Source organism: Gorilla gorilla, chromosome 15 (genome assembly GCF_029281585.2).
Source record: "Gorilla gorilla gorilla isolate KB3781 chromosome 15, NHGRI_mGorGor1-v2.1_pri, whole genome shotgun sequence".
In the NCBI taxonomy this organism is placed as follows: domain Eukaryota; kingdom Metazoa; phylum Chordata; class Mammalia; order Primates; family Hominidae; genus Gorilla; species Gorilla gorilla.
In genome coordinates, this window is record NC_073239.2 from 29,843,608 (window position 1) to 29,857,678 (window position 14,071).

General features: G+C 33.2%; 1 long non-coding RNA gene across 1 annotated transcript; it reads right to left on the reverse strand.

Moving 5' to 3' along the window:
- Positions 1-1,429: 1,429 nt before the first annotated feature.
- LOC109023184 (uncharacterized) lies at positions 1,430-12,837 on the reverse strand. Its single transcript, XR_002002551.3, has 5 exons — positions 12,667-12,837; positions 9,711-9,874; positions 5,073-5,199; positions 3,335-3,411; positions 1,430-1,611 (listed from the first exon to the last, which is right to left on the reverse strand). It is a non-coding gene; the product is annotated as an uncharacterized lncRNA (long non-coding RNA).
- Between the last annotated feature and the right edge of the window lie 1,234 nt (positions 12,838-14,071).

Below are 14,071 nucleotides of genomic sequence, written 5' to 3' on the forward strand. Positions count from 1 at the left end.
ATCTTTCTCTAGTCTCTGGTCTAGTATAGTTTGGGAAAGAACTCCTTGTGTGTGATCATGTTTGTTTGCTTGTTTTTCTCAAATCTTGTTGTCTTATACCTGAGAACCACTTCGAATCTAAAAGGTAAGAATTTTAGGTCTATGCTTTTGTTCTGCTGTTTTCCTGAGACTGTGCTCCCTTAAAATAATGAATGCTTTCTTGTGTCACTGCCTGGAATGAGGAAGGAAAGTACCTAGTGACACAAGGAGATGTAATGTTTAATACTTTAACACTTTGCAATACTAGTCATCAATAATAAGCTTTCCAAACTTAATCATTTAACTAATGACAGCTTAGTATTAGCCTTTATGTTACATGTCTATCAAACGTCTTATAAAGATGTAGTTTGAATTTGCTTCATGTTAGATTCTCCTTTTGTTTATTTGGGAAAATAACGTCTACTAATTTAAAATTTGTCACATCCAAAATTTGTGCTATAATAGTATAGTGGAAAATGATGGTGTATCAGAATTCTCTCTTAGCTATTACTGATGTGTTTAATTTACAGAATGGAAAGAGTTTAAGAGCTTAAAGAAGGAATCTTGTTATTTCTTTCAAGATATCAGTAATATTTATTCATGAATAGCCGCTTGTTCTAATATTTTAAGTTAAACTGAAAATTACTCAGAATATTGTAGCTGAGGTAATTATCAAAGCTGTTTCATACCAATCACAATTTTATAGACAAGCTAACACAAGCCGTTGTGCTCCTTGCCATACAGAATTCAAAAACTGAAGACAAAATTATTTTGCAAATTTATAATAAGAGTAATCCAGAACATAGTAATGAGTATTTAGAATTTTGTTGATTTATAATTTTTAAGGTAGCTTTCAGTCTCAAGCTCATTATGTTCACTAGCAACTCCATGAAATATGCACAATGACGTATTTTTATTTAAATGATAAGCAATTAGATTCAGAAGAGGTAAAATATTTACTTGAAGTCATGAGTCACAGATATTCAAAAGTAGAGCTAGAAATATATGATCTGAAAAATAACCCCGTAGTTTTTCTACTTATTATCCCTCTTGAAATTATGTTTGAAAATCTGGATAATGTTTTAACTGTATTTAGAGATGGGTTCTTTATATCAGCTGCACAATGTAATTAAGCATTCTTATGAAAGTTATGACAGGCCTCACAGATTGTAATTTGTAAGGCTTTGATAGATTGTCTTATTTTCTGAGTTATGTGTTATGCTGTAATAGTTTAAACAAAATATAGTTTGCTCTAATAATTCTTCCGCAGTCTTATTTACATTACTAAAATGCTTACTAATGCATTTTTTGATATTTTGCACAGATAAACATAAACCTAGTTCCTTCCTGAAATACCAGAAATTGCAAGCTTGTCAAATTGTGATTAATAAGGATTTACTGGATATCAACATATGAGTCTTCGATAAATAATGTTTATTCTTTTTAACTCAATTGCATTATTCAACAATGAAGAACAGAGCAATGATAAATAACATGCTAACATGATAGAGATTTGAGTGAATGTTTTGTCTTCACACATCTTCAATGATTTGAACAAATTCAGAATTCATTACTGCAGTTCTTCACATAAAACTAAAGAAAAAAAAAGATCAGTTCAATTTCTAAGAGCCAGATATTGGAATTACTTGAAACAGGCTTGCGGTAGCTGTTCTCTGGGGAGAATAGTTGTTAACTCAATAGAATCAAGTCCTGAGATGGAGGGGGAGAAAAACAAACCAATCAAGGCTAATGGTTCCTGATGAACCCAGATTAAACACAGAGATTGGTCTGGTTTAAATATACTCAAGGGAACAGTCCTTCAGATAAGAGTATCAATTTTCACTCTGGGTCAATAGGATGAAGAGTGTGTGGTTAAAAATCAGATATTGCAAATGTATACAGCTTGAGTCAGGATGCCTGTTGGGGGTAAAAAGAACACTTGGCAATCAGAAGAAAACCTGAAAGTACATGAAGAATTATAATGAATATAGTCAAATAAAAAATATTAAATTTAACAAGATAATTTTTAAAATACTTAAAAATAAATATGCAGAAACCAGTAACTTGCATATATATATATATCAATATCTTCAAAGATTAAAAAGAACTATATGAACAACATAAAAATACTTATGCATAATATTTAGGATTAAAGTGAAGAAAACCTCAGAAGTATTGAATAATATAAGCACTTGAATAGAGACATTACCATACATAAGTTTAAATGTTGTAAAGATTTAAGACATTTCTACAAATTAATTTTTAGATTTAAAGCAAATCTAATCAAAATCCCAATTTTTTACTTACAAAATAATACTAAAATTTAATTTATCAAAACATGTATTGAAAAAAGGCAAATAAATTAAGAGATTTTACTATAAGGATGTTCAATGCAGCACTGTTTAAAATAGAGAAAGATGTAATTGTTTAAATAAATAAATTACACTGCATCTGAACTTTATGATTTTGTAGGCAAGTTATTTTCTTACAATAATTTGTTAGATAAGTTACAAAATGGTATGTATGTTATAATAATGATTTTTATTTTGAAAATACTCTGGAAATTATATATATATTTACATATAGGAAAAAAAAAGTTTGAAACTCTCACTGCTCCTACCTAGGGGCAGATAAATCTCCCAAGACGGGAACGAAGAGGGCAATTTCATGATCTTATTTGAGGAACACTCCTTGAGCAACCTCCACCTTTCATAACTGGCCCCATCCATGCATTGCTATGTTTTCTCTTCAATCTGATTCTTGATAATTTTTTTCAAGGGAATAATTATAATTTTTCCCCACTGCTTTTACCAACATGTTTATGTATATGTATGCATTTATTCATTTTATAATATCTTCCATTGCTAAGGTTTTGAAGCTGGAAAGGAAAGCTACAGTATGCATTTATTCTGTAATCTTGAAACAAAACTGGAGAAATTTTGGCAATGGCAGTCAAGACTGCCTTATCTCTGTGTTTGCAGTGTTCATGACTGGGTGGTGGAATTATGAATGCTTTTTATTTTCTTCGTTTGAGTAAATCCATGCTATCCAAATTATTCACTCTTGGCATGTATTGTTTTACAATCATAAAATCTATACTATTTGTTTCTGTTTTTAATATCTCTAATAATATCTGGTAAAATGAAGAAAAATTAAAAGTATTTTTGAAATAAAAATGAAGAAAAATTAAAAGTAGTTTTGAAATACTTTCACTTATATTGTCTTAGACCACTTATAGAAAGAAAGTGGACATTTTCTAGTAAGAAATACACTTAAACAAGTTTGAATTAAACTCAAGTATTTAAGGCTAACTTACTGTTCACCTGAATTCCATTTTATCAACCCTCTTATGCATCCTAGTTTAATATAAGTAGAGGATATGTTTTCAACTCTCTAAAAAAAAAATTCCACAGAGATTGTGTTAACTGCACACAGTATTAGAGGATAATCTCTTTGAGGATAAACACTGTGTCAAATGCATTTTTATACCCTTCATTGCGGCTAGCATAGGGCCTTACACAAGCACACGATGAAACACACAAGTAGTTAAGACTGACTTAAGATCCACTTCAACCCCATTTTATCAATCACATTCTAGTTTGATATATTTAGAGGATATGTTTTCATTTCTCTAAAAATATTTTAAAGATGTCTGAAAATAATATATATCATTATGTTGAAAATAATAAACTCAGGATATATGTTGCTCTTATTTATTATAAGGTCTCTGGTTTATTATCTTAAAAAAAAACTCTGTGACAATATACATATGCTTCTATGAATCATTATATGCTTGAGATCTAACTGATTCCATTATTTGACTTTTTTACTTTTAGGAATATTCTCCTATCATTATTTCAGAAAGGAGAATGACCTTGACCTTATAAGCATAGAGAATCAAGTAGAACTGACTAGCATATAGTGCTATTGTCTTTTTATGTATTGAAAAGATACGCATTTTTTTTAGTCCCCAAAAGGGGTCAAAATAAATGTGGCAAGCTGGTTATTGGTCTCAGATTAGAGTCATGTCTTCCCAAAGGGCATTCAAACTAGACCATTAAGAAAAATGGGTTACTGGGACAAAAATTATCATAAGATGATATACACCTACATAGGATTCCAAGGGACTTCTGTGTTCTATTAGGGCTCTGAAAATATGCAATATGAATGAACTAGAACCTGTAACCTATCCTCTATTTATTTTGTTGAACTGGGTTTACTAAAAAAATTAAAAGTTTGTATCTGCTGAAAATATATACATTCTACATAGGGTTCCAGCAAGTATGAGGGAAAAAAAATCTAATTTGACCAGACTGCTGATTGATTTCCTAAAGTCCCATTGCTTTCGATTTCTCAGTGATGACATACTTCCCTGCAGTCAATATGCATCTCTTAATTTGTTTGCAGGAAAGTTGGCCTCTTTTGCCTTCTCAAATCACACTTTGTAATCAATGGCTATGTTCTAAATAGAATTCAGAAATGTCTTTAGAAATTGAGGGCAGTTTCAATAAATTATTTTTAGCCTGCTCTCCCTCTAGGAACTTATTATTACCATAGCATAGCAGTGAATTATGTTTTTTTCCTTACATCTGCAAACCAACACACATTCTACTACAATGGTCCAGGATTTACAGAGCAGCCACATGCTATGAATAGATTTTGTTCAATAAAATCTATTCCCAATTCACTTCTTAGAAACATGCCATATTTACATGATTCTTGTAATATTTCAAAACAGAAATTAACACTTCAGTCACTTGGCCTATTAAATAAATTTCCAATATCTGCATGTGGAACAAAGTCTTAATTTTTAGGAAACTAAGAGACTTCTAATACTATTAAAACATCCAGGATGAGTAAGATACTCAGGCTTGGGGATTTGAAGTCAAAACTAAATTACAGTAATAAGTAATAATTACACCTTAGAGTAAACTATTTCATTTATATTTGAGTGATTGCTGTTCCACAAGATAGGTTATCTTTCTCAGAGACTGGTTAGTTTATTACACTATCATTTTATTTGAAGTAGTATATATTCATACCATTTCAGTTACCACTGGTGAGATAAACCTCAGAAGCAGATGACCTACACAAGGTCATCTGAGTATAGATTTCTGAACTTGAATACTGCATCTTAAGAAGTCATCATTCTTGATTTGTCTGTTCTACAAAAATTTCGACCTATGAACAACAACAAATGCCACAACCTTAAGATCCTACAATAACAGTGGAAGGAGATTCTACATTAATGTTTAGCAACAATACATTCAAATAGTTAATCCATTTGGACAAAAGACACAAGTAAAGAAACAATCAAAGCCAAAAGCAGAATAAAGATACTACCAGAACTGTTATTAAAGTTGTGGTTCAAGGCTTTCAATAAGGTCACTTAAGGTAGGTCATAGAGTTCACTAAGACTGAGGCTAAGCTATAGAGCCGGTGCTGATGACATACATTTATGGTTCATTCACTCACTGACAAACCCAATGCTATCTATGCACCATTGCTGACTGAGGGACTGTTCTTAAAGGTGGGATACAGTAGAGAAAAACATAGACAAAGTCCTTCTTCTCAGGCTGTCATGGCTTTTCCATTATAGATGAAGCCAAGGAGGAGGAGGAGCTCCTCAATTGATAGATAGATAGATAGATAGATAGATAGATAGATAGATAGATAGAGTAACTTAAGGTAGTGATAAGTGCTATGAGGAAAAAGCAATATATCACATTCTCAAACGACCATATTGTACCACATCTCTTGAAAATATACATTAAAACAGCTTCAGTACAACATTGTTAGAATTAAAAAACAAGAAAACAACTTTTCGGGGGATAATTCATATACATACTTATACAAGTAACTTCTCTGAACTTACTAGTAGCAGGATTAGTGTAAGACCTAGCATTTTCTTAATTCTAGGCTTGTGCTTAGATGTATGCCTTAGCTTTCAGCTTTCATTAGCCACAGGTTACATTTAACTTTAAGGATTATAGTATTACCTTAAGAAGAGTATTAGAATAAAATTCAGTAAATGAGGATTCTAGAGATTCAAGAGATCATGGGCAAAATTTAATCTCTTTGTGTTGGTTTCCTCCAACTAACAAATGTGGATACGCTTTTTCAAATAAATATAGAGGAGTATTTGAGAATTTCTACCCGATTCAACTCCTAATATGCCAGCTACTGTGACAAGCATGGGGGTTCATCAAGGAAGACAAACACTAAATAATTCATTATACATGTTGGAAAAGTGGAGACCTACCTATTTTTTGGAGAAGATAAGCCACAATAAAATTTGAGCTTATGCTCAAAGGGTGAGCAAACATTAGTGTGTATACTAGATAGCATATTTGAATTCTTTGAGGTTCCCAGGAAGAAAGACAATCAGTATTTGTCTAACAGTAGTGAAAGTCACATTATTATAATTTCATATCAGAAGATATAGAATAATCCCCAAATCTCAAATAAATATTATATATGAAAAGAAATGAAGTCTTGGTGGTTAATAGGCTCCTCACTAAATTCCTGAATAAAATGTGGCCCAACCTTTTAAAACTTTAGGGCATGGCTAAATCTTACAGGTATTTTCAGAATGAGTTATTAACCTTCTCCCTGTTTCCTCCTTAGTTTCTCATTTTTTACGTTCTTCATTCTCTCTTTTCATTTCATTACAATCACACTAGTTACTAAACAGCATAGTCAAGATAAAGTGGCCCCTGAAATTATTCATCTTGCACTGAAGTCATTGAGAAGCCAGTGAATAAGCTGTAAGCAGTTTTCCCTCCAGAAGCCATCTGGTTATAAGGGAAAAGGTGAAACATTAATTTCTCTATGAACTTTGTTTTTAAAAACAAATCTTCATAAATTGTATAAGGTTGATCACTACAGTAAAAATGCCCTTTAATTTGACTTAAATATCAAGTTTTGGTGATGAATCCTTATACACATATTATAGTGATAGAATAAAGAAATAAGATTTCCAGAGCTCACAATAGCTACATCAATTTTCCATTAAAAGCTTCAGAATTTAGCTGATCTCATTTAGTAATAACCTAATTAGTGAAGGTAAGGAAATAATAACATGCATCAATCTATTATCTTTTTTATATAAATTATATAATGAAATTAATTTACAGCCATAAGAATACAGGTTATAAATGACTCTGATAATGTATTAACACACTAGAAACCCAATTGAACCTGTAAGTACATATTTCCTCACTGAAATTGCTCAAAATCCGTTCATCAAATTGTTTCATCTAAATTCGTTTCCCACTGGTAAGGAGAAAAGGGGGCAGAAGAAGAAAGACGAGAGAGAGGGTAGGAATGAAGGAATTCCTGATGTTATAGTCCTGTGCCAAATTTTAAGCTTTTCAAATACCTAACAGAAAAAAAAAAACTTCTAGTATGTTGTCATACTAAACACAACGAATGATGGCTCTTGTCCCCAGTTTCAGTTAAATGCTAAGAAATACAATTCATGACCTTATTTTTGTGTGTTTGTTTTTCTACAAGAGCTCCAAAGAGCCAAAGCTTGGCGTTGTTCCTCTTATCACCCTTATTTGCATTTATGTTTTGGAATAAGAATTTTATGATACAAAATTCTCAGTATGCACCTGATGGCCTTTTGAATTCTCCCAACTAAAAACTGACATATCTCCGAAAAAAAAAAAAAAATCCAGTTCATCAGGCCATATGCCGCAATTATTTTATCTTCTCAAAACTAATCTTTTTTTGTCATAAAGTCACTGGACAGTTTCTATATATTCTGAAATAACATCTACTGCATGCCTCCTGAAATATTTCACTTTCTGTAGAAGTAGAGAGCAGAAGAGAAGGAATATTAGAAGCACTGTGAAACTCTAAGTCAAAGACGGGTGTTTTGTTGTTGTTCTTTTGGTTGGTATGACATTTAACAAGTCCAGAAAAACGAAAGATCTCTCCTTCAAGAGAACATCCTACGTAAGTAGCCACAGTGAACCTCTCCCTGATGACCCCTCAAGAAAGAACAATTGCCAAGTGTCTGTATGTAGGCCAAAAGGTCTATCTCAACATTCAAATTATTTGAAATATGCATTATTTTCATATTCATGTGAAATTTTCATTTTACTTCCTTAAATAAATATCAACTTATTTTCATTTATTAAAAATTCCTGGCCAGGCACTGTTGCTCATGTCTGTAATCCCAGCACTTTGGAAGGCCGAGGCAGGTGGATCACCTAAGGCCAGGAGTTTGAGACCAGCCTGGCTAACATGGTGAAACCCCATCTCTACTAAAAATACAAAAATTAGCCAGGCACGGTGGTGGATGCCTGTAATCCCAGGTACTTGGGAAGCTGAGGCAGGAGAATCACTTGAACCCAGGAGGTGGAGGTTGCAGTGAGCCAAGATCACGCCATTGCACCCCAGCCTGGGCGACAAGAGCAAAACTCCTTCTCAAAAAAAAAAAAAAATCCCAGGTAATATTTCAGCCCCACACCACCACATGCTCCCAGGGGTATCTATAACTAAGCATGAGATGCATAAATAAAGCTGACCTTCTGGATGAGGTATACTAGCTTATAGAAAACTATTAAATGCATGCTCTAATTGACCTTAAGAGGTTATATAGTCAAACCACAGTTTCTAGGTAAGATTATATTTGGTCTAAACGCAACAATCTACTTTCTATTTGAAAATCTCCAGAAGGGGAGGTAACATATCTTAGTATGTTTTAAATTATAGTACTCAAGAAAGTATTCAAATCTAAAAATTCCCTTTCTCAGTGATAAGTCATCTATTCATTTCCACCCTAGGTTGCAATGAAGGACAGCTATTAACTATTACTACCTCATCATTATTATCTTTTAATATTAGAAGCTCAAGAAAGTTACATTTTGTTAAGAAAAAGCTGATTTTTACTCAGAACTGTGCAAGACCTATGAAATGATAATAGCAGTAAAAATAGCAATAGATTTGAAACTCCATCTACAATACCTCTGCAAGCTCAGGGGGACAGAGAAACTAAGGCATTGTCCCTTCCAAGGTCATGCAGAATTAAAAAAAAAAAAAAAAAAAAGAGTCAATGGGAAGCCAATCCAGGACTTTCAGTCTCCTGTTCTTACTGCTTCAATAGCCTCACCATCATTAAGTTCTTTTTCATTCAGGTTAGACAGAGTCCTATGGGATTCATTCCCCCTTGTGTGTGTTGCTTGGCTGAGCCATACATTTCTATTGGCCCTATTGATTAGGCATCTGCTTCCTCTGTGAGGATAGTTTGCTCTTGTGGAACTGTGTTTAGCAGCTGTTACAGTTCAGATGAGTGTTGACAGGATGAAAATTAAATTAACACCCAATAACATTTTAACACCTGGTCCAACAACTGCAATATCATTGAATTTCACCTTTTCAAAATTGCTTCGGGAGTTAATTCATCCTTACTTTGACTTTGACCTGAGGAGACATTCCTGTAATTTTGCCACAAAAGACTCTCTCCTGACTGTTCATTTATAATTTCCATGAACCTCTCTCTGATCCATGTTTAGTGACTGCATGGCCAGTTTTTGGAAAATACACAGGATAAATATCCTATTGGAAGATGTGCCACCCTCTTGATTACAGCTAAAGAATGAGCACAGACAAAAACTTTAACCGAAAAGAAGTTTTGTTTCACTGTAGCATAAGCCAGATTGGTGGGCAAGTAACCATCTTACCAGGGAAAATGAAGTCAGAAAGAATGCAGGTTTCACACACTTGTGACTCTCTCAGTCTTGATCAGCTTGTGAATAATGTTGGAAGGAGGATGTAAAGCACTGTTTTGAAGCCAGTGGACTCTGAAGTTGGTCAGCCTGGTTGAAAACTTCACCTTGGCTGCTCCCTAAGCACATGACATTGTGTAAAATACTTCAATGCTTAAGCCTCACTTTCTTCATAAAATGCAACTAACAATGGTGTCTATTATGCAGGATTATTTTGATGATTATACAATCCACATAAAACTCTTAAAGTGCTAGTGCCCGACAAGGTCCTAAGTAAGCCTAAGGTACCATATTATTTCACAGTCCCTGAACTGAAAGGGAGCTTTGAGATCATTTAATCTTGCCCTCTCATTTTACATTAAGCAAGAACAAGGGGGTTCAGCAATTTCTCAAGGATGTTTATTTTTGTAGTTAGAGCTGAGAAACAACCCAGGTTTCCTCATCAGAACTTTTATTTTCTTTTTATAAGACTGCCAACTTCTATTTTAATAGGTTATTTATTTAGAAAAGATTCTGTGTCCATGCTATGTGATTTATCCACTTAAGCTCCTTTTGTGTTTATCTTTCTCTTCTGGGAGGTGGAAATGGTGTTACTTGCTATTGGCCAGAGTTTTAAGAGGCATAGATAATAAAAATATCATACTATCATTTGCTGTTTAGAATTTCTATCAGATGCTAGGTGCCCTGTCAAAGATAAATATAACACAGTACCTAACTTACAAGAAATCAAGAAAAAAATGTTATCACACCACCACATAAAAAACACAGTGTATTAACAATTGTTAGAAAATGATAATCCATTTTGTAGATTTTCCAGGATCATTATGTCTTTTCTTATTTTTGTTGCCTTCAATTTTATTGCTAATTATATTGGTACAGAAGGAGGACTAGCAGAAGGGAGAATTGCATTTTTTAATTTGGGTAGTGTTGCACATATTAACAATTATTTTGGCAAATGTTTTGTATTTCTAGAGATTGATATTTTAAGCTGTAATGAGATTTTAGGATTAACTGTAACTTGTATTTATCTATTTTTCCCACCTGCCTTTTCCCCAATGAAAAGTAACACTGACTCAAGAGTTTTTCTTTTTGTTTTATGATAGATTATCCACCCCCAACTTTTTTTCTTTTCGTCCTAAATGTATAGTAGTGATAAAATAGGCACAATTTGCAAAATACAATTTGGGGGTGATAATTACTTGCACACGTGATACTTTTAAAAAATAATTTTAATTATTTTAAATAAAACATTCCAATCCTTTATTATTAAACTTGCAAAATTGAATGTAAGCATTAGTTTCTCAGAAAAATGCATTTTGTAAAATGAGGTATAATTTCATGACAAAAAAAATGACAGATGGGAGGGGAGGGTGTGAGGATTTTTACTATTCTAACCAGCTAGTATGAGAAAAGCAGTTCTCCAGAAGCACAAATCAAATGGTGGGAAGTATTGAATGTTTTCAAAATGTTATATAATTGCTTAATTGCCTCACTCTCCTAAATGGTTCCCTGTGTCCCCTCAGGCAAATAAAGCCTTCATTACCCTAACTGTAGAAGGGATCTAATCACCCTGGGGAGAATATGCATGTAATTTGAAATATATAAGCATTAATGATATAATAATGTGCTCAGCAACAGGTATATCACTGATTCCATCTATATTTCCCAGATAAAGGAATATGTATCCGGAGAAAGGTGTATTTTTCACTAAAAATAATGAGACTGATAACAGTTTAAAATTATTTTTAGTTATCTAAGCATGCATTTAAAACAGGAAGACAAGTTATGATTCTCGAATTCTCATAGATATGATAGTGTCTTTTATCAATCTTTTGCAGAACTAATTACTAAGCATCTAAAAGTACTCATACTAAAACTAATATATTCACACTATGGTCAGGATTAATATTTTAGTGTTGTATGAAGAATGAGAAAAGATAATCTTTACAGACCTAAAATATGTTTGAGCATTTTTAAGAGCCTTGGCAGCCAGTGACGCTTTGCTTTTGAATATTTTAATTATTCTTTACTACAGTAAGATATGGTAATCTGGGGAAAAAATATTGTTTTCCTAGGAGAAAGAGAAGCAAAAAAAAAAAAAAGTGGAATAGAAATCAGGAAAACTTCTCATCTATGTCATTGCCGATATATAGAGTTATCAAGTAATAATTCATAAAATCATAGAACTGGAAGGAATCTTAGTGTTCCATTCAGTCCACACTCATGCCTCCTGGAAGTTAAGTAGAAAATAAGAAAAAAAGGAAAAACAACTATAGACTCTTGAATAAAAAACAGCAGCTCGGCCAGGCACAATGTCTCATGTCTGTAATCCTAGCACTTTGGGAGGCCAAGGTGGGCAGATCACCTGAGGTAGGGAGTTTGAGAGCAGCCTGGCCAACACAGTAAAATCTCGTCTCTACTAAAAATACAAAAATTAGCCCAGCGTGGTGGTGGGTGCCTGTAATCCCAGCTACTCGGGAGGCTGAGGCAGGAGAATCACTTGAACCCAGGAGGTGGAGGTTGCAGTGAGCCGAGATCATGCCACTGCACTCCAGCCTGGGTGACAGAGTGAGACTCTGTCTCATACAAAACAAAACAAAAACAAAACAAAACAAAAAAACCCAGCCGCTCATCAACCTCTGATACTATTTTAAAATATTCATGATAATTTTGGCAACGAAAGCAGGTAGAGCTCCTTTTTTGCCACTTCATCAGACATAAAATTAACAGTAATAATAATAATAACAATTAATTAATTAAAATACCAGAGAAACACAACTCAGCATACTGAGGATCATCTGACGGGAACACTTTATTTTACAGATAAGATGACCATCCCCTGTAAATTGTGGCACGTGTTCTCCATGGCTACATAGATAGAAAAAACAAGATGCAAATGGAGGGACATTACCTGGCAGGCCAACATCCGTTTTAGGACACCAAGCTAGTAATCAAGCTTGCTCTATTATTAGCTATTAACACTTAAGTGGTAGCAGAAACTAACAGGAGTCTGAAAATTCTAGAACTTTTAGTTTATTTGACAAAGGGAATCATGATCTCGACCTCTAGGGCATCTCAGATGTGGCACGGAAGTCATTTATTTTGATGTCTACCAGCCTCTCTTCCAGCACTCTGACCTGCTACAGATGACTGCTAATAACTATACCCAAATAAAAAAACCTTTGGAAGGGAAAGTTCAAATGTACAGATTTGGTACAAATATATATTAGCAAGAAAATTACATATGTATATATCTGGTGGAAAATTAATCAAAATATTATTTATATAGCTAATGTACTATTTGACATAACCTACGGTCATTATTGAAATTCTTTAGATCTGTTCTTTGGGTATTCTATAAGAAGGTTAAGATTCGTAATGTTCGCCACCATCTCAATAGATTTTTTAGATATTTTTCTGATTTTACTTTTAATACAAACCACTATTAAGACAAGAAACAAGCCAACAAACAAATACATTTCCCATGGTAACTGGAACTCATTCTCTCTACCACAGATCACCAAGAAAGCAAAGTGTATTCCATCTGCATGACAGTTTAGGCTGTGAATACCAAGAATATAATGTTATGACCTAAGAAATCTGAGGTGAGAATGTTCTTTAAAACAGTCTTGACAGATACACATAATCAAGATGTCATGTTGCTGTGGCATACCATACCCACATCCATGTGAAACACAACCTGTAGAAGAAAACAACAGGAAAAGACAGAGTCATTCTTTGGCCGATACCTTATACATTGCATCACCACCAAATGTTAAGTAAACAAGAAAGCAGATTTTAACCAGGGGGGTAAAAGTCCTTTATCCAGAGATTTTTATTTAAAGTTTTATTACAAACTGGGAAAAAGAAATGTAATTATATTTGCTTTCAGAGAGGGATCAGGCTTAATACATTTATATAAATGTAGCCTTCCTAAGAAAATAGATATTTAAGCTTTGGTTCCTGGGAGTTCCTAAAACTGAGGATGAAGGGAAATTGCCTTTGGAATCAGTTACACACCCAGAATGAGCTTCAAGATGAACTAAGGGAATAGGAAGAAGAGACAAATATAACCTATCACTGAAACTATATTAAGTTTATATAACTATAACATTGTCATCTAATGAAAAATGTTATGAATTGAAATTTATTTGATTTATTGACTATACTTAAAACATACAATTATTCAAAATATTTCCCATCTGAGCTATTAGTATTTTGTAGAAAGAATGTTTCCAAATATTTAAAAAACAATCACATTCTTAATAAGCTCACAAATTATACTACAATTATTGCAAAAAGTTAATAGATAAATG